At 46.1% G+C, this 24,284-nt stretch overlaps 1 long non-coding RNA gene across 1 annotated transcript; it reads left to right on the plus strand.

Annotated features, from left to right (window-relative positions):
- The first annotated feature begins 722 nt into the window (after positions 1–722).
- LOC116353428 (uncharacterized) lies at positions 723–3,609 on the plus strand. The gene is made up of 2 exons (XR_004202905.1): positions 723–1,106; positions 2,127–3,609. It is a non-coding gene; the product is annotated as an uncharacterized LOC116353428 (long non-coding RNA).
- Positions 3,610–24,284: the final 20,675 nt, after the last annotated feature.

Here is a 24,284-nt window from a genome sequence, read left to right on the forward strand (position 1 = left end):
TGTAGTGAGAGGTGGTATGATGGTAGTACTATGATAGGTAGTAGAGATGTGTAGTGAGAGGTGGTATGATGGTAGTACTATGATAGGTCAGTAGTAGAGATGTGTAGTGAGAGGTGGTATGATGGTAGTACTATGATAGGTAGTAGAGATGTGTAGTGAGAGGTGGTATGATGGTAGTACTATGATAGGTAGTAGAGATGTGTAGTGAGAGGTGGTATGATGGTAGTACTATGATAGGTAGTAGAGATGTGTAGTGAGAGGTGGTATGATGGTAGTACTATGATAGGTAGTAGAGATGTGTAGTGAGAGGTGGTATTATGGTAGTACTGTGATAGGTAGTAGAGATGTGTAGTGAGAGGTGGTATGATGGTAGTATTATGATAGGTAGTAGAGATGTGTAGTGAGAGGTGGTATTATGGTAGTACTGTGATAGGTAGTAGAGATGTGTAGTGAGAGGTGGTATGATGGTAGTACTATGATAGGTCGGTAGTATAGATGTGTAGTGAGAGGTGGTATGATGGTAGTACTATGATAGGTCGGTAGTAGAGATGTGTAGTGAGAGGTGGTATGATGGTAGTATTATGATAGGTAGTAGAGATGTGTAGTGAGAGGTGGTATGATGGTAGTATTATGATAGGTAGTAGAGATGTGTAGTGAGAGGTGGTATGATGGTAGTACTATGATAGGTCGGTAGTAGAGATGTGTAGTGAGAGGTGGTATGATGGTAGTACTATGATAGGTCGGTAGTAGAGATGTGTAGTGAGAGGTGGTATGATGGTAGTACTATGATAGGTCGGTAGTAGAGATGTGTAGTGAGAGGTGGTATGATGGTAGTACTATGATAGGTCAGTAGTAGAGCTGTGTAGTGAGAGGTGGTATGATGGTAGTACTGTGATAGGTAGTATAGATGTGTAGTGAGAGGTGGTATGATGGTAGTACTATGATAGGTCGGTAGTAGAGATGTGTAGTGAGAGGTGGTATGATGGTAGTACTATGATAGGTCGGTAGTAGAGATGTGTAGTGAGAGGTGGTATGATGGTAGTACTATGATAGGTCGGTAGTAGAGATGTGTAGTGAGAGGTGGTATGATGGTAGTACTATGATAGGTCAGTAGTAGAGCTGTGTAGTGAGAGGTGGTATGATGGTAGTACTGTGATAGGTAGTAGAGATGTGTAGTGAGAGGTGGTATGATGGTAGTACTATGATAGGTCGGTAGTAGAGATGTGTAGTGAGAGGTGGTATGATGGTAGTACTATGATAGGTAGTAGAGATGTGTAGTGAGAGGTGGTATGATGGTAGTATTATGATAGGTAGTAGAGATGTGTAGTGAGAGGTGGTGTGATGGTAGTATTATGATAGGTAGTAGAGATGTGTAGTGAGAGGTGGTATGATGGTAGTACTATGATAGGTCGGTAGTAGAGATGTGTAGTGAGAGGTGGTATGATTGTAGTACTATGATAGGTCGGTAGTAGAGATGTGTAGTGAGAGGTGGTATGATGGTAGTACTATGATAGGTAGTAGAGATGTGTAGTGAGAGGTGGTATGATGGTAGTACAATGATAGGTCAGTAGTAGAGCTGTGTAGTGAGAGGTGGTATGATGGTAGTACTGTGATAGGTAGTATAGATGTGTAGTGAGAGGTGGTATGATGGTAGTACTGTGATAGGTAGTAGAGATGTGTAGTGAGAGGTGGTATAATGGTAGTACTATGATGTGTAGTAGAGATGTGTAGTGAGAGGTGGTATGATGGTAGTATTATGATAGGTAGTAGAGATGTGTAGTGAGAGGTGGTATGATGGTAGTATTATGATAGGTAGTAGAGATGTGTAGTAAGAGGTGGTATGATGGTAGTACTATGATAGGTCGGTAGTAGAGATGTGTAGTGAGAGGTGGTATGATGGTAGTACTATGATAGGTCGGTAGTAGAGATGTGTAGTGAGAGGTGGTATGATGGTAGTACTATGATAGGTCGGTAGTAGAGATGTGTAGTGAGAGGTGGTATGATGGTAGTACTATGATAGGTCGGTAGTAGAGATGTGTAGTGAGAGGTGGTATGATGGTAGTACTATGATAGGTCGGTAGTAGAGATGTGTAGTGAGAGGTGGTATGATGGTAGTACTATGATAGATCAGTAGTAGAGATGTATAACATTCATTCAATTCAGACAGAGAATGTGTGTGTGTGTATGTGTGTGAGAGAGTGAGAGACAGAGAGAGAGAGAGAGAGAGAGAGAGAGAGAGAGAGAGAGAGAGAGAGAGAGAGATAGAGAGAGAGGAAAACCGTAGTGTTTCCACTCTTTGCTCCATTTCGCCTTAGCGTCCGGCACGTTCTTGGGTCCAACGTGTTGAGACGCGAGGCGGTTTCTTGGTTCCGTGGTTCTAAACAGAAGGGCCATTTTTTTCATGGACACACCCACTTTTCTGTGTTCAATTTGGTCCTATAGTATAAAAGATCTTTGGTTTCTTTATTAATTGACCTTTTCCGGAATAGATGGGTTAGCTGACAACGTCCTGAACACTACGGGCTTCAAAGGGACAGAAGTCCATGTGTTGTGGTTCTGGATGGCCAGACAGCGAGCAACAAGATGATGTCATGTAGGGAATCGTAGGTGGCTTTTTTCAGCACGTTTTAACTTGTTCTTGATACAAGGTCTTGTTTTGACTGTCACATCTATGCCAATATGGCAAAAACAATTGCTAGCTAGCTAACCAACAACTGTATTTGAGAGACAGCAAGTGCTCATTGTGCAAATATATCTACGTTTTCAAAAAACAATAGGAACAACAATCAACAATCTAAGCCAACCCCGTCTGTTTTGCCCCATAGTTGCGCATTCGTGCTTTTTGTTGCTAAACAACCTACCCGTCTATAGGACCTCTTCCGGTTTCCACTAACAGCCACAAAGTAAAAATTGGCTATATGATTCAAATGCATGTAAACACAAATTAGCTTACTTTAAGGTTAGGCATAAGGTTAGCGGTGTGATTAAGGTTATGGTTAGGTTTAAATCCCATTTTAAGGAGAGAATTTGTTGAAATAGGTGGGGTTTATGACTTTGTGACTGTGGTAATTATTGACAACCACCATTTCCTTGTGTTGGTCTCCTTTGTAGCACTCGAGACGTGATTGGACGTCTTTTTAGGGAATGTGTCATGTGACTTTCTGACAAGCCTCCTCATTGGAGGAGGACACCCAGCTGACCTTGTCTGTTTTTATTTGGTTATTTACTTCTTGCACAAACAGCTAATAAAATGAATGTTGGTTTGAGCTTCAGCGTTTCAAAATGAAAAGTAATATGTTGTTGTTTTTATTGTTTTTTTTTGCCATGTTGTTGTTTTACTTTTGTTTCTTTCTTGGCAAAAAAAAAATTGGCACCTTTTTGGTTTTAAAATTAACAGAATTCAATCAGGATTCCTTTGTTGAAACGTGACTGTTGTTTGACGTCTTGTCAATAGAAGCCCGTATCGCTGGACAACCAACTCAGGCAGAGAAAACGTAAACACGTCCACAAACCCAATGGTTAAGTTTCACTTCGATTCAATGTGGTTGTTCGATATGGATTATTACTATTTTGACTGATTATATTCATATAATAAATATATAAATATAATGTATGGTATGGATTATTATTCTGATATTTGTATATGCTGGAGATGGCTGCATGCCCTCAAAATGGAGGTTGAGTAAGGATAAATGGGTTGTCCTGGTCCTGCAGTGAAGTAGCATCATCTATCTACAATGACCAGCTGACAGACAAACATACAGTCACTCACTCTGACCTCTCACCTTTGACCCCTACACACTGAAGGGCCAGGGTTGGGTCTTCTGTCAGCTGGGGTTCATTAAATGTAGTCTGTCTATTGGTCACAACACACAGCCTAGTGGTTAAACACACACCTGGGAGTGGGACTCTGGTCAAACTGGACCTGTGGGGACATTCGCATGGCTGACTGCCAGTCACTCGGGGAAAGAACTGAGACACAACACAAGAACTGTTAAGGCAGGCAAGGAAAGACATGATAGCCATAGCAGGCCAGAACCATCCAACAACCAACTCCTGTTGTAAAGATGCTGTATTAAAACAGCACCTACCCCAGTGTCTGTCACTGTCTTCAATAGCAAACCAAATGGTCAGTGTATTAGAGATCTGTAAGAACACAACTCTTAAGAAGAAAAAAAAGAAAAGAAACCTTGAAATATCTTCAAGAAATGGGCAAATAAATGTGCTTAAAGTTTTAAAATGATGACAATGAATAATCTATAAAATATTGTAGGCTACTTCTGTAATATAATATTTCAAACAAATATACGTAGCCCATACATCCCCCACTCCTCAACCCAACTGACAGTGTTTCATAAAAGATGGAGCCAACCAAAAACAAAGACGTTGTCATGGTTTCAGCACCAAGACAGGACATGCTTTCTCCACGATACACCGGCCCCTGTGTTTGTATCGCTGAGTTCTGGAATCACAGAAAACAGGAGCTCCTCCTAGTGTCTGCCCAGTGACATGACACCACACCTGCTTACTGTGGCCTACAACCCTGTTGGACAAGGTGTTCCTGGTGTTGAAGGGGGAGAGAAAACAACGGGTGGTACATTACAACTTGTTACGCACGCATTTCCAACTTCCTGGTTCTTTTAGCTGTTGTTGTTGTTGTTGTTGTTATTGTTTTTGTTTAGAGTTAAAACCTACTGGGCGGTAGCTCTCCGGGAACAGGGTTGGAGATTAAGCCTACAGAACGGTATCTCTCCAGGAACAGGGTTGGAGTTTTAAACCTACAGGAGTGTAGCTTTCTAGGAACAGGAATGAGGTTTAAACCTACAGGACGGTAGCTCTCCAGGAACAGGGTTGGAGTTAAAACCTACAGGAGAGTAGCTTTCCAGTAACAGGGTTGGAGTTTAAACCCACTGGACGGTAGCTCTCCGGGAACAGGGTTTGAGAGCCCTGCACTATTGTATGGAAATATTGTGCACTATTGGCTAGCCCAGCATTTCCCAAACTCGGTCCTGGGGACCCCAAGGGGTACAGGTATAAAACCTCAGTCAGTAAAATATAAAACCTTAATTGAATCCCTCCCTCTCTTTCTTGGTCAGACTTCTTATACAATTCACCTTTACTGACACTGTACTCAAGCAAACACTCTCTCAAAGGAATCAAGTACAATGACAAGTCTTTCTTATTGTGATACACTTTAGCCAATAAATCAAGACCAGCCACTACAACTAGATCACAAGATGTTCCCTGTAATAATGCCAGGGGTACAAACAAACATCACACAGCAAACCCAGAGGAACACAATCCACAACTCCCAATCCCCCTACCCCCTGTCCTCTAACCCCAGTCCCCTACCCCCAGTCTCCTACCCCCTGTCCCTTACCCCTGTCCCCTACCCCCAGTCTCCTACCCCAGTCCCCTACCCCCTGTCTCCTACCCCCAGCCCCCTGTCCCCTACCCCTAGTCCCCTACTCCCAGTTCCCCAGTCCCCCAGCCCCCTCCAGGCCTACCTATGACCTTCTCTTCAGAGTGGTTCACTTGGGTCTGATCAGGACATCCGTAAAGTCCAGTTTGAGATCTGTGTCTACACGAGGCATGGTTCCTGAGTTATGGAGGATTATTGAGGAGGTTATTCTGAAGCAGCAGGCTGCTGGGTTTTTCGTAGGCACCAAGACCCGGACCGCAACCTCCAGGAGCAGATTTATAGTGTATGGTGGCCCTCCCAGCCCCCTTGGAATCTCCTTCTCTTTCCCCTTCACCCTCGCTCTCCCCTATCCTTTGTTGTTCTCCCTTCCACCTCCCTCTCTCGCAGTGGAGTGGACACAGCAGCTGTGTCAGCCGCAGATGTTGCTTGTCCGGGCAGATTAAGAACACACATCTTGTAAACATACACTACCTACTCATTCAAATGGTTTTCTGAATTTTTTAAAACTATTTCCTACATTGTATAATAATAGTGAAGACATCAAAACTATGAAATAACACATAGGGAATGATGTAGTAACCAACAAAGTGTTAAACAAATCTAAATATATTTTATATTTGAGATTCTTCAAAGTAGCCACCCTTTGTCTTGATGACAGCTTTGCACACTCTTGGCATTCTTGCAACCAGCTTCACCTGGAATGCTTTTGAACAGTCTTGAAGGAGTTCCCACATATGCTGAGCACTTGTTGGCTGCTTTTCCTTCACTCTGCAGTCCAACTCATCCCAAACCATCTCAATTGGGTTGAGGTCGGGTGATTGTGGACGTCAGGTCAACTGATGCAGCACTCAATCACTACCCTTCTTGGTCAAATAGACCTTACTTAGCCTGGAGGTGTGTTGGGTCATTGTCCAGTTGAAAAACAAATGATAGTCCCACTAAGCACAAACTAGATGGGATGGCATATTGCTGCAGAATGATGTGGTAACTATGCTGGTTAAGTGTGCCTTGAATTCTAAATAAATCACAGACAGTGTCACCAGCAAAGCACCCCCACACCATAACACCACCTCCTCCATGTTTTACGGTGGGAAATATACATGCAGAGCTCATCCGTTCACCTACTCTGCGTCTCACAAAGACACAGCGGTTGGAACCAAAAATCTACAATTTGGACTCCAGACCAAAGGACAAATTTCCACAGGTCTAATGTCCATTGCTCGTGTTTCTTGGCCCAAGCTAGTCTCTTCTTATTGGTGTCCTTTGATAGTGGTTTCTTTGCAGCAATTGAACCATGAAGGCCTGATTCACACAGTCTCCTCTGAACAGTTGATTTTGAGATGTGTCTGTTACTTGAACTCTGTGAAGCATTTATTTGGTCTGTAATTTCTGAGGCTGGTAACTCTAATGAACGTATCCTCAGCAGCAGAGGTAACTCTGGGTCTTCCATTCCTGTGGCGGTCCTCATGAGAGCCAGTTTCATCATAGTGCTTGATGGTTTTTGCGACTGCACTTGAAGAAATATTAAAAGTTCTTGAAATATTCCGTATTGACTGACCTTCATGTCTTAAATTAATGATGAACTGTCGTTTCTATTTGCTTATTTGAGCTGTTTTTGCAATAATATGGACTTTGATTTTTACCCAATAGGGCTATCTTCTGTATACCCATCTACCTCGTCACAACATTAGTGATTGGTTAAAACGCATAATAAAGGAAATAAATTCCACAAATTAACTTTTAAAACTTCTTCGGGACAGGGGGCAGCATTTTCACTTTTGGATGAATAGCATGCCCAAATTCAACTGCCTACTACTCATCCCCAGAATATAAGATATGCATATTTTTTTACAAACCATTCAGATTTCTTTTTTTTGAGGTCACTGTCTTTTAAATAGGTTTCATTGGGAAACCAGATTTCTAAGGGACTTGCTTGCAGTTCCTACCACTTCCACTGGATGTCACCAGTCTTTGGAATTTGGTTGAGGTTTGTCCTTTGTGTAATGAAGAAGTACGGCCATCTTGAATGAGAGTCACTTGAAGTGGACTGTTTGAGAGGTGCGTGACTAGAAAAGTAGTGTCAGTTTGTTTTCTTTTTGTATTGAACACAGATCATCCCGTCTTCAATTTTATTGATTATTTACGTTTAAAAAATACCTAAAGTTGTATTACAAAAGTAGTTTGAAATGTTTTGGCAAAGTTTACAGGTAACTTTTGAGATATATTGTAGTGATGTTGGTCAAGTTGGAACCAGTGTTTTTCTGGATCAAACGCGCCAAATAAATTTACATTTTGGATATATATGGACAGAATTAATCGAACAAAAGGACCAATTGTGATGTTTATGGGACATATTGGAGTGCCAACAAAAGAAACTCGTCAAAGGTAAGGCATGATTTATATTTTATTTCTGCGTTTTGTTTCGCGCCTGCAGGGTTGAAATATGCTACTCTCTTGTTGTTTACTGTTGTGCTATCATCAGTTAATAGCATCTTATGCTTTCCCCGAAAAGCCTTTTTGAAATCTGACATGTTGGCTGGATTCACAACGAGTGTAGCTTTAATTTGCTATCTTACATGTGTGATTTAATGAAAGTTTGATTTTTATAGTAATTTGTTTGAATTTGGTGCTCTGCATTTTCCCTGGCTATTGGCCAAGTGGGACGCAAGCGTCCCGCCTATCCCAGAGAGGTTGAGAAGGCACACCTGTTAATTAAAATGGATTCCAGGTGACTACCTCATGAAGCTGGTTGAGATAATGCAGAGAGTGTGCAAAGCTTTCATCAAGGCAAAGGGTGGCCAGTTGAAGAATCTCAAATATAAAATATATTTTGATTTGTTTAACACTTTTTTGGTTACTACATGATTCCATATGTGTTATTTCATAGTTTTGATGTCTTCACTGTTATTCTTCAATGTAGAAAATAGTAAAAATAAAGAAAAACCCTTGAATAAGTAGGTGTTCTAAAACTTTTGAGCATCACCTCCTGTCCAGCATAGTATAGTCCAGTATAATATAGTCCAGTATAATATAGTCCAGTAGAGTATAGTCCAGTAGAGTATAGTCCAGTAGAGTATAGTCCAGTAGAGTATAGTACAGTATAGTCCAGTAGAGTATAGTACAGTAGAGTATAGTCCAGTAGAGTATAGTACAGTAGAGTATAGTATAGTCCAGTATAGTATAGTATGGTCCAGTAGAGTATGGTCCAGTAGAGTATAGTCCAGTAGAGTATAGTCCAGTATAGTATAGTCCAGTAGAGTATGGTCCAGTAGAGTATGGTCCAGTAGAGTATGGTCCAGTAGAGTATAGTCCAGTATAGTATAGTCCAGTATAGTATAGTCCAGTAGAGTATGGTCCAGTAGAGTATGGTCCAGTAGAGTATAGTCCAGTATAGTCCAGTATAGTATAGTCCAGTATATTATAGTCCAGTATAGTATAGTCCAGTATAGTCCAGTATAGTATTGTCCAGTATAGTATAGTCCAGTATAGTATAGTCCAGTATAGTCCAGTATAGTATAGTCCAGTAGAGTATAGTCCAGTAGAGTATAGTCCAGTAGAGTATAGTACAGTACGGTATATTCCAGTATAGTAGAGAGAGAGAGAGAGAGAGAGAGAGAGAGAGAGAGAGAGAGAGAATTGAGGAGAGAAGAACGGATAAGGAAAGTGATAGTCAGTTGGTACAGCATGGCTCTTGCAACACCAGTGATGAGAGTTTGATTCTCACAGAGGAATAGAGCAAAAATATATACAAACTTCACAACGTGTTCATTACTTTCAGATGAACCATGTCTGGACAGGAATGGTGAAACACCACAAGGATCTCCCCCTACATTCTACAACATACTCACTATGGCCAGAAGGGGTCACAATAGCTAAGGAAATACAGCCTTATGCCCTGTCTTATGGTACAGGGAGCATTATGCCCTGTGTTTTGGTACAGGTATAGCATTATGCCCTGTGTTTTGGTACAGGTATAGCATTATGCCCTGTGTTTTGGTACAGGTATAGCATTATGCCCTGTGTTTTGGTACAGGTATAGCATTATGCCCTGTCTTATGGTACAGGGAGCATTATGCCCTGTGTTTTGGTACAGGTATAGCATTATGCCCTGTGTTTTGGTACAGGTATAGCATTATGCCCTGTGTTTTGGTACAGGTATAGCATTATGCCCTGTGTTTTGGTACAGGTATAGCATTATGCCCTGTGTTTTGGTACAGGTACAGCATTATGCCCTGTGTTTTGGTACAGGTATAGCATTATGCCCTGTTTTTGGTACAGGTATAGCATTATGCCCTGTGTTTTGGTACAGGTACAGCCTTATGCCCTGTGTTTTGGTACAGGTATAGCATTATGCCCTGTGTTTTGGTACAGGTATAGCATTATGCCCTGTGTTTTGGTACAGGTACAGCCTTATGCCCTGTGTTTTGGTACAGGTATAGCATTATGCCCTGTGTTTTGGTACAGGTATAGCATTATGCCCTGTGTTTTGGTACAGGTATAGCATTATGCCCTGTGTTTTGGTACAGGTATAGCATTATGCCCTGTGTTTTGGTACAGGTACAGCATTATGCCCTGTGTTTTGGTACAGGTATAGCATTATGCCCTGTGTTTTGGTACAGGTATAGCATTATGCCCTGTGTTTTGGTACAGGTACAGCCTTATGCCCTGTGTTTTGGTACAGGTACAGCCTTATGCCCTGTGTTTTGGTACAGGTATAGCATTATGCCCTGTGTTTTGGTACAGGTATAGCATTATGCCCTGTGTTTTGGTACAGGTACAGCCTTATGCCCTGTGTTTTGGTACAGGTATAGCATTATGCCCTGTGTTTTGGTACAGGTATAGCATTATGCCCTGTGTTTTGGTACAGGTATAGCATTATGCCCTGTGTTTTGGTACAGGTACAGCCTTATGCCCTGTGTTTTGGTACAGGTACAGCATTATGCCCTGTTTTTGGTACAGGTATAGCATTATGCCCTGTGTTTTGGTACAGCGGGGTTATCACGCCCTGACCATAGATAGCCATTGTTTCTCTATGGTGTAGTAGGTCAGGGCGTGATTGGGTTTTTTCTAGGTCATTATTTCTATGTGGGTTCTAGGTTATTATTTCTATGTGGTGTTCTAGTTAAATTTTTCTTTGTTGGTGATTTGTATGATTCCCAATTAGAGGCAGCTGGTAATTGTTGTCTCTAATTGGGGATCAAATTTAAGTAGTGTTTGTTCCCACCTGTGTTTGTGGGATATTGAATTTTGTATTTTGAGTAAGTGTATGTAGCACCTCTGTAGTCACGGTTCGTTGTTTGTTTATTTTTGATTGTTTTTGTTTCACTCTTAATAAATTATGTGGAACTCAACATTCGTTGCGCCTTGATCCGTTTCTACAAACGATCGTGACAGGGGTACTGAACTTTGTGATATGGCTTAGTAATATTCCAGGTACATTTTCAAGATTGAAAACCCATCTAAACTCCTATCTCCTCTCCATAAAACTGTGATATCCTCACCGCGGTAACAGTGACAACTGTGATAACCTCACCGCGGTAACAGTGACAACTGTGATAACCTCACCGCGGTAACAGTGACAACTGTGATAACCTCACCGCGGTAACAGTGACAACTGTGATAACCTCACCGCGGTAACAGTGACAACTGTGATAAGCTCACCGCGGTAACAGTGACAACTGTGATAACCTCACCGTGGTAACAGTGACAACAGTGATAACCTCACCGCGGTAACAGTGACAATGTGATGACCTCACCGCGATAGCTGTGATAACTGTGATAATCTCACAGAAATAACTGCGATAGCTGTGATAACCTCACCGCGGTAACGGTGATAGCTGTGATAACCTAAAGCATATAAACAGTGCTGTGAAAAAGTATTTGCCCCATTTCTGATTTTCTCTATTTTTGCATATTTTTGATACCGAATGTTATCAGATGCATGCTCTTCAACCGATCGCTGCCCCGCCCATCTAGCATCACTACTCTGGACGGTTCTGACTTAGAATATGTGGACAACTACAAATACCTAGGTGTCTGGTTAGACTGTAAACTCTCCTTCCAGACTCACATTAAGCATCTCCAATCCAAAATTATATCTAGAATCGGCTTCCTATTTCACAACAACATCCTTCACTCATGCTGCCAATCATACCCTCGTAAAACTGACTATCCTACCGATCCTCGACTTCGGCGATGTCATTTACAAAATAACACTCTACTCAGAAAATTGGATGCAGTCTATCACAGTGCCATCCGTTTTGTCACCAAAGCCCCATATACTACCCACCACTGTGACCTGTATGCTCTCGTTGGCTGGCCCTCGCTTCATATTCGTCGCCAAACCCACTGGCTCCAGGTCATCAATAAGTCTTTGCTAGGTAAAGCCCCGCCTTATCTCAGCTCACTGGTCACCATAGCAGCACCCACCCGTAGCACACGCTCCAGAAGGTATATTTCACTGGTCACCCCCAAAGCCAACTCCTCCTTTGGTCGTCTTTCCTTCCAGTTCTCTGCTGCCAATGACTGGAACCAATTGCAAAAATCAATGGAGCTGGAGAATCATATCTCCCTCACTAACTTTAAGCATCAGCTGTCAGAGCAGCTTATCGATCCTTGCACCTGTACATAGACCATCTGTAAACAGCCCATCCAACTACCTCATCCCCATAGTGTTATTTATTATTTTGCTCTTTTGCACCCCAGTATATCTACTTGCACATTCATCTTCTGCACATCTATCACTCCATTGTTTAATTGCTAGATTGTAATTATTTCGCCACTCTGGCCTATTTATTGCCTTACCTCACTAATCTTACTACATTTGCACACACTGTATATGTGACGGTGATTGGTGGAAGAAGGTGAGGACCAATGCGCAGCGTGGTAAGTGTCCATATTTTTAATAACGTAATAGAACACTGAACAAAAACAACAAAGTGAACGAATGAAACCGAAACAGTTCTGTCTGGTGCAGGTACAAACAACAAACAGAAAACAATCACCCACCAAACACAGGTGGGAAAAGGCTACCGAAGTATGATTCTCAATCAGAGACAACTAACGACACCTGCCTCTGATTGAGAACCATACCAGGCCAAACGCAAAACACAACATAGAAAAACGAACATAGACAACCCCACCCAACTCACGCCCTGACCATACTAAAACAAAGACATAACAAAGGAACTAAGGTCAGAACGTGACAGTATATATACTTTTCTATTGTGTTATTGACTGTATATTGTGTTTATTCCATGTGTAACTCTGTGTTGTTTGTGTTGCACTGCTTTGTGTAGCGGCGTTCTTCGTTTGTTGAAAGATAGTCGGACCGAAATGCAGCGTGGTGGTTACTCATGATCTTTAATGAAGGAAAAGTGACGATACATGAAATAACTTAATAAATACAAAAACAACAAACGGAACGTGAAACCTAATACAGCCTATCTGGTGACACAACACAGAGACAGGAACAATCACCCACGAAAGACAAAGCGAACTCAGGCTACCTAAATACGGTTCCCAATCAGAGGCAACGAGAAGCACCTGACTCTGATCGAGAACCGCCTCAGGCAGCCAAGCCTAACTAGACACACCCCTAAACCTAGCAATCCCAAATCCTATAAAACCCCAATACGAAACACAACACGTAAACCCATGTCACACCCTGGCCTGACCAAAATATATAACGAAAACACAAAACACTAAGACCAAGGCGTGACACTTTGTTCTATCTTGGCCACGTCACAGTTGTAAATGAGAACTTGTTCTCAACTGTCCTACCTGGTTAAATAAAGGTGAAATAAATCAAAATATCTTCAACCAAAACCTAATATTAGATCAAAGGAACCTGAGTTTACAAATAACACAATAATTACATACTTAACTATTGTGTTAATCAGTATCTAAAATATTCCGAAGTTGAGAAAATGTTAAAGGGGCAATTCCTTTTTCACAGCACTGTATAGCCAACTCATCTTTGACCCATTGTACAGTATAACCCTCTCACTGTGCCTTATCAGGAGACAGAGACACAGCAACACACTGCCCTGCACTGATAAGTCAGCAAGATAAGTCAGTCTTTAGCAATATTGAATTAGAGGTGGGGCAGTCTGTGTTACAGAAAGTCCACCATAAGAACCGGTGTCAGCATGTTGGAGCTGAAGATGAGGCTTCAGATCTGCCTCTGTGTCTACTGTGTAATACATTGTTCGATTTTATGACACTGGAGAGATAGATAGATGCTGAATGTAGGTGACAGTTCATGTGGGGGTCACCATCGCTGCATGTATGGAGGGAGGGTGACCTCAATTAAACTCAATGTTACCCACCTTTTTATTTTATGATAGGGCTTACCTATCTATTACATTAACTATTTAACTAGTACATTGAAGTGTGTTTTCACATGAGGGTTTAACCATCTAGTTGCCTGTTATTGTTTTAGGGGGACACCCATCTAGTTACCTGTTATTATATTGGGGGACACCCATCTAGTTACCTGTTATTATATTAGGGTTTACCCATCTAGTTACCTGTTATTATATTGGGGTTCTCCCATCTAGTTACCTGTTATTATATTGGGGTTTACCCATCTAGTTACCTGTTATTATATTAGGGTTTACCCATCTAGTTACCTGTTATTATATTGGGGTTCTCCCATCTAGTTACCTGTTATTATATTGGGGTTTACCCATCTAGTTACCTGTTATTATATTGGGGTTTACCCATCTAGTTACCTGTTATTATATTAGGGTTTACCCATCTAGTTACCAGTTATTATATTGGGGGACACCCATCTAATCAAATCAAATCAAATCAAATCAAATTTTATTTGTCACATACACATGGTTAGCAGATGTTAATGCGAGTGTAGCGAAATGCTTGTGCTTCTAGTTCCGACAATGCAGTAATAACGAACAAGTAATCTAACTAACAATTCCAAAAAAACTACTGTCTTATACACAGTGTAAGGGGATAAGGAATATGTACATAAGGATATATGAATGAGTGATGGTACAAAGCAGCATAGGCAAGATACAGTAGATGATATCGAGTACAGTATAACATATGAGATGAGTATGTAAACAAAGTGGCATAGTTAAAGTGGCTAGTGATACATGTATTACATAAGGATGCAGTCGATGATATAGAGTACAGTATATACATATGCATATGAGATGAATAATGTAGGGTAAGTAACATTATATAAGGTAGCATTGTTTAAAGTGGCTAGTGATATATTTACATAATTTCCCATCAATTCCCATTATTAAAGTGGCTGGAGTTGAGTCAGTGTCATTGACAGTGTGTTGGCAGCAGCCACTCAATGTTAGTGGTGGCTGTTTAACAGTCTGATGGCCTTGAGATAGAAGCTGTTTTTCAGTCTCTCGGTCCCAGCTTTGATGCACCTGTACTGACCTCGCCTTCTGGATGACAGCGGGGTGAACAGGCAGTGGCTCGGGTGGTTGATGTCCTTGATGATCTTTATGGCCTTCCTGTAGCATCGGGTGGTGTAGGTGTCCTGGAGGGCAGGTAGTTTGCCCCCGGTGATGCGTTGTGCAGACCTCACTACCCTCTGGATAGCCTTACGGTTGAGGGCGGTGCAGTTGCCATACCAGGCGGTGATACACCCCGCCAGGATGCTCTCGATTGTGCATCTGTAGAAGTTTGTGAGTGCTTTTGGTGACAAGCCGAATTTCTTCAGCCTCCTGAGGTTGAAGAGGCGCTGCTGCGCCTTCTTCACGATGCTGTCTGTGTGAGTGGACCAATTCAGTTTGTCTGTGATGTGTATGCCAAGGAACTTAAAACTTGCTACCCTCTCCACTACTGTTCCATCGATGTGGATAGGATACCTGTTATTATATTGGGGTTTACCCATCTAGTTACCTGTTATTATATTGGGGTTTACCCATCTAGTTACCTGTTATTATATTGGGGTTTACCCATCTAGTTACCTGATATTATATTGGGGTTTACACATCTAGTTACCTGTTATTATATTGGGGTTTAACCATCTAGTTACCTGTTATTATATTGGGGTTTACCCATCTAGTTACCTGTTATTATATTGGGGTTTACACATCTAGTTACCTGTTATTATATTGGGGTTTAACCATCTAGTTACCTGTTATTATATTGGGGTTTACCCATCTAGTTACCTGTTATTATATTGGGATTTACCCATCTAGTTACCTGTTATTATATTGGGGACACCCATCTAGTTACCTGTTATTATATTGGGGTTTACCCATCTAGTTACCTGTTATTATATTGGGGTTTACACATCTAGTTACCTGTTATTATATTGGGGTTTACCCATCTAGTTATCTGTTATTATGTTGGGGTTTACCCATCTAGTTACCTGTTATTATATTGGGGTTTACCCATCTAGTTACCTGTTATTATATTGGGGTTTACCCATCTAGTTACCTGTTATTATATTGGGGTTTACCCATCTAGTTACCTGTTATTATATTGGGATTTACCCATCTAGTTACCTGTTATTATATTGGGGACACCCATCTAGTTACCTGTTATTATATTGGGGTTTACCCATCTAGTTACCTGTTATTATATTGGGGTTTACACATCTAGTTGCCTGTTATTATATTGGGGTTTACACATCTAGTTATCTGTTATTATGTTGGGGTTTACACATCTAGTTACCTGTTGGAGTTTACCCATCCAGTTACCTGTTGGAGTTTACCCATCCAGTTACCTGTTATTATATTGGGGTTTACCCATCTAGTTACCTGTTATTATATTGGGGTTTACCCATCCAGTTACCTGTTATTATATTGGGGTTTACCCATCCAGTTACCTGTTATTATATTGGGGTTTACCCATCTAGTTACCTGTTGGAGTTTACCCATCCAGTTACCTGTTATTATATTGGGGTTTACCCATCTAGTTACCTGTTGGAGTTTACCCATCTAGTTACCTGTTATTATGTTGGAGTTTACCCAATGTTTCTTTACCACTTTACTCCTGTGTATCACTACAATAGATAAAAAATAAGTCTGTTGTGACTTTACTTTCATTAATCGGATGACTGTTATTTATTTACTCCATGTTTCATTGTTACCCTGATTAAATGAATAATGTAACAATTAACTCATTAGGATTTGGGGCACTACGGAAGACGTTGTTTAATGAGTTACCATCTCCCGAATTAATCTCTAGAAGACATGTAAATGATATATCGATAACAGTCACTTATTAATCATCACCTCATATCAGTCTTATATTCTGAATGGTGGCATCATTATTGGATCTGCAAACCCCCCTAGTTTTACTCATCCTTCTGTTTCACACAAATTGGTTGAATTATTTATTTACTAGCTAACTAAATAATAACATAGAGTAACTTCCTCTTACATGAGACAAAGGTCCCTAGTGGAATGTCAAGATATGATGGTCTTTGGAGGCAAAGGGACATTCCTCTAGTTGATACTTAAGGGTGAAAGAGAGAGTCTCCTTATCTTGTAATTTATGACCGGGTGTGAACTGCCAACCCCCCCCCCCCCTCCCTTCTGTGGGAGAGGGAGAGAGGCCTGGTTACTGTCACAATCCCACCAGTCTGATCTGACTCACTCTGATCCTCACAGGACAGTCATGACAAGTCGTCTAGTCTACTTTACAGAATGTACACTGTAAAAACCTGTAAGTGTGTTGGAGAAGATGACACTGGAATGATTGATAGATATATGGTATGTGAAAGTGCACTTGGCCAGTGCTGGTTGTGTGTGTGACTCCTGGGGAGTGGGTCAGTGACAGACATATTTACTAAAGCCAAGAGGTTGAGAATAAAACAGAACAGAACAGAGCAGAATAGAACAGAGCAGAATAGAACATACAGAACAGAATAGAACAGAATAGAACAGATGGAACAGATAGAACAGAGCAGAACAGAATAGAACAGAATAGAACAGACAGAGCAGAAGAGAACAGAGAGAACAGACAGAACAGAATAGAACAGAATAGAACAGACAGAGCAGAAGAGAACAGACAGAACAGACAGAACAGAATAGAACAGAATAGAACAGAAGAGAACAGACAGAACAGACAGAACAGAATAGAACAGAATAGAACAGAAGAGAACAGAACAGAATAGAACAGAATAGAACAGACAGAGCAGAAGAGAACAGACAGAACAGACAGAACAGAATAGAACAGAATAGAACAGAGCAGAAGAGAACAGAATAGAACAGAGCAGAAGAGAATAGAACAGATGGTTTCTGAGTGCAGAACATTTTGTACACTTGGGTCTTTTGTGTCTTTCCCTCCAAACTCTATTCTGGTGTTAGAGAAAGACACAGAGGAAACATTACTGTGTCACTGACATATGCAGTCATAGAAAGGGTTGTCTAATGAAATGGCTATCTGCAAACTATGATGAAAAATAACATTAAAAGGGGAGGGAGATCATCATTTCTAATTTATAAAATCTCTAAAAAGCTGTGCAGAACGCTCCCAGCAGAATTTTGTTTGTAACTATAAACATCTAAATGACATGTATGATACATGATAACCATACATAATGACTACTCTATATTGCTAATTTACTTCATACAGTGTTAACCATAATTGACTACAGCTCAGTGTACAACACCATGGTGCCCACAAAGCTCATAACTAAGCTAAGGACCCTGGGACTAAACCCCTTCCTCTGCAACTGGATCCTGTACTTCCTGACGGGCCACCCCCAGGTGGTAAGGGTGGGCAACAACATATCTGCAATGCTGATTCTCAACATGGGGGCCCCTCAGGGGTGTGTGCTTAGTCCCGTCCTGTACTCCCTGTTCACCCATGACTGTGTGCACGACTCTAACACCATCATTAAGTTTGCTGACGACACAAGTTTGCTCACCAACAATGATGAGACAGCCTATAGGGAGGAGGTCAGAGACCTGGCAGTGTGGTGCCAGGACAACAACCTCTCCCCCACCTCTTTGACCTCTTTGACAGGGCCCATGCCCACCTCTCTGATGGGCCCCATGCCCACCTCTTTGACCTCTTTGACAGGGCCCATGCCCATCTCTCTGATGGGCCCCATGCCCACCTCTCTGATGGGCCCCATGCCCACCTCTTTGACCTCTTTGACAGGGCCCATGCCCATCTCTCTGATGGGCCCCATGCCCACCTCTCTGATGGGCCCCTTGTCCACCTCTCTGATTGGCCCCTTGTCCACCTCTCTCATGGGCCCCAAGTCCACCTCTCTCATGGGCCCCATGTCCACCTCTCTCATGGGCCCCATGTCCACCTCTCTCATGGGCCCCATGTCCACCTCTCTCATGGGCCCCTTGTCCACCTCTCTCATGGGCCCCATGTCCACCTCTCTCATGGGCCCCTTGTCCACCTCTCTCATGGGCCCCATGTCCACCTCTCTCATGGGCCCCATGTCCACCTCTCTCATGGGCCCCATGTCCACCTCTCTCATGGGCCCCTTGTCCACCTCTCTCATGGGCCCCATGTCCACCTCTCTCATGGGCCCCTTGTCCACCTCTCTCATGGGCCCCATGTCCACCTCTCTCATGGGCCCCATGTCCACCTCTCTCATGGGCCCTTGTCCACCTCTCTCATGGGCCCCATGTCCACCTCTCTCATGGGCCCCATGTCCACCTCTCTCATGGGCCCCATGTCCACCTCTCTCATTGTCCCCATGTCCAACTCTCTGATGGGCCCCTTGTCCACCTCTCTCATGGGCACCAAGTCCACCTCTCTGATGGGTCCCTTGTCCACCTCTCTGATGGGCCCCAAGTCCACCTCTCTGATGGGCCCCTTGTCCACCTCTCTGATGGGCCCCAAGTCCACCTCTCTGATGGGCCCCTTGTCCATCTCTCTGATGGGCCCCAAGTCCACCTCTCTGATGGGCCCCTTGTCCACCTCTCTGATGGGCCCCTTGTCCACCTCTCTGATGGGCCCCTTGTCCATCTCTCTGATGGGCCCCTTGTCCACCTCTCTGATGGGCCCCTTGTCCACCTCTCTGATGGGCCCCTTGTCCACCTCTCTGATGGGCCCCTTGTCCACCTCTCCAATGGGCCCCATGTCCACCTCTCTGATGGGCCCCATGTCCACCTCTCTCATGGGCCCCATGTCCACCTCTCTCATGGGCCCCATGTCCACCTCTCTCATGGGCCCCATGTCCACCTCTCTCATGGGCCCCATGTCCACCTCTCTCATGGGCCCCATGTCCACCTCTCTCATGGGCCCCATGTCCACCTCTCTGATGGGCCCCATGTCCACCTCTCTGATGGGCCCCTTGTCCACCTCTCTGATGGGCCCCTTGTCCACCTCTCTGATGGGCCCCTTGTCCACCTCTCTGATGGGCCCCTTGTCCACCTCTCTGCTCTGATGGGCCCCTTGTCCAACTCTCTGATGGGCCCCTTGTCCACCTCTCTCATGGGCCCCTTGTCCACCTCTCTCATGGGCCCCATGTCCACCTCTCTGATGGGCCCCTTGTCCACCTCTCTCATGGGCCCCTTGTCCACCTCTCTCATGGGCCACATGTCCACCTCTCTGATGGGCCCCTTGTCCACCTCTCTCATGGGCCCCAAGTCCACCTCTCTCATGGGCCCCAAGTCCACCTCTCTGATGGGCCCCAAGTCCACCTCTCTCATGGGCCCCTTGTCCACCTCTCTCATGGGCCCCTTGCCCACCTCTCTCATGGGCCCCATGTCCACCTCTCTGATGGGCCCCTCGTCCACCTCTCTGATGGGCCCCTCGTCCACCTCTCTGATGGGCCCCTCGTCCACCTCTCTCATGGGCCCCTCGTCCACCTCTCTCATGGGCCCCATGTCCACCTCTCTCATGGGCCCCTTGTCCACCTCTCTGATGGGCCCCAAGTCCAACTCTCTGATGGGCCCCAAGTCCACCTCTCTCATGGGCCCCTTGTCCACCTCTCTCATGGGCCCCATGTCCACCTCTCTGATGGGCCCCTTGTCCATCTCTCTGATGGGCCCCTCGTCCACCTCTCTCATGGGCCCCTCGTCCACCTCTCTCATGGGCCCCATGTCCACCTCTCTCATGGGCCCCTTGTCCACCTCTCTGATGGGCCCCTTGTCCAACTCTCTGATGGGCCCCTTGTCCACCTCTCTCATGGGCCCCTTGTCCACCTCTCTCATGGGCCCCATGTCCACCTCTCTGATGGGCCCCTTGTCCACCTCTCTCATGGGCCCCAAGTCCACCTCTCTCATGGGCCCCAAGTCCACCTCTCTGATGGGCCCAAAGTCCACCTCTCTCATGGGCCCCATGTCCACCTCTCTGATGGGCCCCTTGTCCACCTCTCTGATGGGCCCCTCGTCCACCTCTCTCATGGGCCCCTCGTCCACCTCTCTCATGGGCCCCATGTCCACCTCTCTCATGGGCCCCAAGTCCACCTCTCTGATGGGCCCCAAGTCCACCTCTCTCATGGGCCCCTTGTCCACCTCTCTAATGGGCCCCATGTCCACCTCTCTCATGGGCCCCTTGTCCACCTCTCTGATGGGCCCCAAGTCCAACTCTCTGATGGGCCCCAAGTCCACCTCTCTCATGGGCCCCTTGTCCACCTCTCTCATGGGCCCCATGTCCAACTCTCTGATGGGCCCCTTGTCCACCTCTCTGATGGGCCCCTCGTCCACCTCTCTCATGGGCCCCTCGTCCACCTCTCTCATGGGCCCCATGTCCACCTCTCTCATGGGCCCCTTGTCCACCTGTCTGATGGGCCCCTTGTCCAACTCTCTGATGGGCCCCTTGTCCACCTCTCTCATGGGCCCCTTGTCCACCTCTCTCATGGGCCCCATGTCCACCTCTCTGATGGGCCCCTTGTCCACCTCTCTCATGGGCCCCAAGTCCACCTCTCTCATGGGCCCCAAGTCCACCTCTCTGATGGGCCCAAAGTCCACCTCTCTCATGGGCCCCATGTCCACCTCTCTGATGGGCCCCTTGTCCACCTCTCTGATGGGCCCCTCGTCCACCTCTCTCATGGGCCCCTCGTCCACCTCTCTCATGGGCCCCATGTCCACCTCTCTCATGGGCCCCAAGTCCACCTCTCTGATGGGCCCCAAGTCCACCTCTCTCATGGGCCCCTTGTCCACCTCTCTCATGGGCCCCATGTCCACCTCTCTGATGGGCCCCTTGTCCACCTCTCTGATGGGCCCCTCGTCCACCTCTCTCATGGGCCCCTCGTCCACCTCTCTCATGGGCCCCATGTCCACCTCTCTCATGGGCCCTTGTCCACCTCTCTCATGGGCCCCATGTCCACCTCTCTCATGGGCCCCATGTCCACCTCTCTCATGGGCCCCTTGTCCACCTCTCTCATGGGCCCCTTGTCCACCTCTCTCATGGGCCCCTTGTCCACCTCTCTCATGGGCCCCTTGTCCACCTCTCTCATGGGCCCCTTGACCACCTCTGTCATGGGCCCCTTGTCCACCTCTCTCATGGGCCCCTTGTCCATCTCTCTCATGGGCCCCAAGTCCACCTCTCTCATGGGCCCCATGTCCACCTCTCTCATGGGCCCCAAGTCCAACTCTCTCATGGGCCCCATGTCCACCTCTCTGATGGGCCCCTTGTCCACTTCTCTCATGGGCCCCTTGTCCACCTCTCTCATGGGCCCCAAGTCCACCTCTCTCATGGGCCCCAAGTCCACCTCTCTGATGGGCCCCTTGTCCACCTCTCTCATGGGCCCCTTGTCCACCTCTCTGATGGGCCCCAAGTCCACCTCTCTCATGGGCCCCATGTCCACCTCTCTGATGGGCCCCTTGTCCACCTCTCAGATGGGCCCCTCGTCCACCTCTCTCATGGGCCCCTCGTCCACCTCTCTCATGGGCCCCATGTCCACCTCTCTCATGGGCCCCAAGTCCACCTCTCTGATAGGCCCCAAGTCCACCTCTCTCATGGGCCCCTTGTCCACCTCTCTCATGGGCCCCATGTCCACCTCTCTGATGAGCCCCTTGTCCACCTCTCTGATGGGCCCCTTGTCCACCTCTCTCATGGGCCCCTTGTCCACCTCTCTCATGGGCCACATGTCCACCTCTCTGATGGGCCCCTTGTCCACCTCTCTCATGGGCCCCAAGTCCACCTCTCTCATGGGCCCCAAGTCCACCTCTCTGATGGGCCCCAAGTCCACCTCTCTCATGGGCCCCTTGTCCACCTCTCTCATGGGCCCTTTGTCCACCTCTCTCATGGGCCCCATGTCCACCTCTCTGATGGGCCCCTCGTCCACCTCTCTGATGGGCCCCTCGTCCACCTCTCTGATGGGCCCCTCGTCCACCTCTCTCATGGGCCCCTCGTCCACCTCTCTCATGGGCCCCATGTCCACCTCTCTCATGGGCCCCTTGTCCACCTCTCTGATGGGCCCCAAGTCCAACTCTCTGATGGGCCCCAAGTCCACCTCTCTCATGGGCCCCTTGTCCACCTCTCTCATGGGCCCCATGTCCACCTCTCTGATGGGCCCCTTGTCCACCTCTCTGATGGGCCCCTCGTCCACCTCTCTCATGGGCCCCTCGTCCACCTCTCTCATGGGCCCCATGTCCACCTCTCTCATGGGCCCCTTGTCCACCTCTCTGATGGGCCCCTTGTCCAACTCTCTGATGGGCCCCTTGTCCACCTCTCTCATGGGCCCCTTGTCCACCTCTCTCATGGGCCCCATGTCCACCTCTCTGATGGGCCCCTTGTCCACCTCTCTCATGGGCCCCAAGTCCACCTCTCTCATGGGCCCCAAGTCCACCTCTCTCATGGGCCCCAAGTCCACCTCTCTCATGGGCCCCATGTCCACCTCTCTGATGGGCCCCTTGTCCACCTCTCTGATGGGCCCCTCGTCCACCTCTCTCATGGGCCCCTCGTCCACCTCTCTCATGGGCCCCATGTCCACCTCTCTCATGGGCCCCAAGTCCACCTCTCTGATGGGCCCCAAGTCCACCTCTCTCATGGGCCCCTTGTCCACCTCTCTCATGGGCCCCATGTCCACCTCTCTGATGGGCCCCTTGTCCACCTCTCTGATGGGCCCCTCGTCCACCTCTCTCATGGGCCCCTCGTCCACCTCTCTCATGGGCCCCATGTCCACCTCTCTCATGGGCCCTTGTCCACCTCTCTCATGGGCCCCATGTCCACCTCTCTCATGGGCCCCATGTCCACCTCTCTCATGGGCCCCTTGTCCACCTCTCTCATGGGACCCTTGTCCACCTCTCTCATGGGCCCCTTGTCCACCTCTCTCATGGGCCCCTTGTCCACCTCTCTCATGGGCCCCTTGTCCACCTCTCTCATGGGCCCCTTGTCCACCTCTGTCATGGGCCCCTTGTCCACCTCTCTCATGGGCCCCTTGTCCATCTCTCTCATGGGCCCCAAGTCCACCTCTCTCATGGGCCCCATGTCCACCTCTCTCATGGGCCCCAAGTCCAACTCTCTCATGGGCCCCATGTCCACCTCTCTGATGGGCCCCTTGTCCACTTCTCTCATGGGCCCCTTGTCCACCTCTCTCATGGGCCCCAAGTCCACCTCTCTCATGGGCCCCAAGTCCACCTCTCTGATGGGCCCCTTGTCCACCTCTCTCATGGGCCCCTTGTCCATCTCTCTGATGGGCCCCTTGTCCACCTCTCTGATGGGCCCCTTGTCCACCTCTCTGATGGGCCCCTTGTTTCCACCTCTTTTTTAAACTTTTTTTTTTACCCCGTTTTCTCCCCAATTTCGTGGTATCCATTTTTTTTTTTTTTGTAGCTACTATCTTGTCTCAATGCAGACCAGTGTCAAGCTTGGATTCGCCATGCCGATAGGTTTTTCCCGCAGTGCAGGAACAATGAGGACATTCACTGTGATGTGTATGAGAATGTATGGTGAAATGCTCAAGACAGGCTTGATGCACATTAATGTGTGCTAAACGCTGTGTTAT

This window comes from Oncorhynchus kisutch, linkage group LG14 (assembly GCF_002021735.2).
Source record: "Oncorhynchus kisutch isolate 150728-3 linkage group LG14, Okis_V2, whole genome shotgun sequence".
NCBI lineage: Eukaryota > Metazoa > Chordata > Actinopteri > Salmoniformes > Salmonidae > Oncorhynchus > Oncorhynchus kisutch.